This window comes from Letharia lupina, assembly GCF_014066315.1.
Source record: "Letharia lupina isolate WasteWater1 chromosome Unknown contig_17, whole genome shotgun sequence".
NCBI lineage: Eukaryota > Fungi > Ascomycota > Lecanoromycetes > Lecanorales > Parmeliaceae > Letharia > Letharia lupina.
Genome location: NW_023502986.1, coordinates 885001 through 887500, shown reverse-complemented (window position 1 = coordinate 887500; position 2500 = coordinate 885001).

Genomic DNA, 2500 nt, shown 5'->3' with positions numbered 1-2500 from the left:
GTCGAGTTGTTAATTAGATCGAAGGGAAGGATTTAATACTTATATACTTTAAGAAAGATAATAAAAATAATAAAATCCTCGCTATTAAAATATATACGTAGTTTATTAAACGCGATTATAATATCTAATCGAGTAAGATATTTATATCTCTAGATTCTTATTAAAATCTTATCTATTAGTAAAATTAAGTATTAATTTCTTTTAATAATAGCGTTTAGCTTTCGATAGTTTATATAAAAACGTAATTCTCTATTCGACTTTTCCGCGAATAGAATAAATAAAACGAATAATACGTAACTTAATATTATGAATTCCTTCTTTAAATATTTATCTAGATACTTCTTTATCTATTTTAATTTATATTCTAATATTAGATAGATCTTACTTTTTAGAAATTTCGTTTTATTAAAACTATTATTAAATTTTAATTTATAATTATAAGAATAATATAAGAGAAGTATATTTATCTTAGTTTTATCGAAAATATTTAGATAGTCGTAATACTTCGAAGATAACTTATATTTTATCTTTTTAAAACTAATCTCGTTAATATTATTAATCTAAATAAGATAGTTAAAACTATAATATCTTTTATATTTCTTTTCTAAATCGTAAGAATAGAGTTTATTAATCGATATATAAGATTTGTAAGCTATTTATATAGTAAGAGATATATATAGTATTAGCGAGTTATTATAGATTTTATTTATTATTAATATAAATAGTTTATTATCTTTTTTACGAATTAGTTAATAATAAATTACTATATTAATCTCAGCGATATTAGTAAACTTAAACTTCTTACTATTCTTATTTTTATTTAATAAGAAAATATTTAAATTAGTTTTATTATTATAAATAGATGAAGAAAGACTTTATCGTTTTAATATAATAGGTGAAGAGATAGATAGTATAAGAGGTCGAAGCTTCGGAGTTAATAGAAAGAAGAGTTTATCTATTATTAATATCTAATTATTATTATAATTATATCGATCGAGTAGAAAAAGTATCTTATCTCATAATATATTAAGAACTATCTCGTATTTATTTATTTAAGATTTCTTAACTATTATATTATATTTTAATAATATAATTAATATTAGATATATTTCTTCTTAATAATCTTTTACTATTATCGTTAAAAATAAGTAATATATAATTAGTTATTTTACGATCTAGCTATTATAATCTCTTAATAATTTAAATTATAATAGTAAAAGTAATTCTAGATATAAAACTTTATATATTATTAAGATTAAGAACTTATTTATAACTATATAAGTATTAATATATCTACTATCTATAAGAGAGTTTTTAAATAGATAAATCCTCTCTTATAAGAAAAGTATAACTTATATATAGAAAGGATAACGTGCTAAAGCGTTATTAAGAGTATCTATTAAGTATACTTTATAAATATCTCTTATTATAACTTTAGAAGAGATTATTTATTTCTTAAATCTAAAAAAGAACTATCGCTATTCGTAATATCGACGTTATTAATTTCGAATTCTTTATTTATTTTTATCGCGTAGAGTTATACTTTTTTAAAGATCTTTCTATTAATCTTAATTTAAGTAGTTATTATATAGTTCTTTCGATAATAATTCTTTTTATCGTAGTTATAATATATTAGTTTTCTTAACTTTAAATTAATTATAATATTTAGAGACGTAATAATTATACTTAAATTAAACTCGATAATAAATATAAGATATATATTAATCGTAGATACTATTATCGATATTCGTATTATAGTTAATTTAATAGTAATCTTTATAAACTTAAAATTCTTATAATTAGCGCGTTATAAGTTATTTAGCTTCTAAAGATATTCTTTTATAATCTTTAAAATAGTAAAATCTTTTATAATCTTTTATAATCTATTATAACTTCTTTAATTTCTTTCTTAATTTCTTAAAAAGATAATTCTTTAATATTTAAATTTTCTTAATATTAAGAATAATACTTAATTAAATAAGATTTAAATAGAAGTCGATAAAGAGTTAAGTCTCTTATTATAAAGTATATATATTATATAATATATTACTATATCGATCTAAGTTCTTATAGATATTAACTAATTTATCTATAATTTTAATAAAAGACTAATATAGATTAGTAGAGTTTTAAAGTCTTTTATATATTATATATTATATAGTCTTATCGCTAAGTCGTAAAACTATATATATTATCTTAAAGTTCTTAATAAGATAATAATCGCTATTAATCTTAAATTTCTACTCTATTTTAAAGAATTAATCGTCTTAGATAGAGTTAATATTATCGATAAATAGAGATAAAACTAAGATCTTAATTAATTTTTCTTTTAATCATCTAAACGTGCGTTTCTCCTCGATTAAAGATAATTATAAGTCTTTTATAGATTATAGATTAAGATTATTAACTTTTCGCTATAGAAAAATTATATTTTTCTAAAAATCTTAGACTAGTTAATTTACTTTCTTAATTATTTTATAAATCTAAAATAAATTATTTA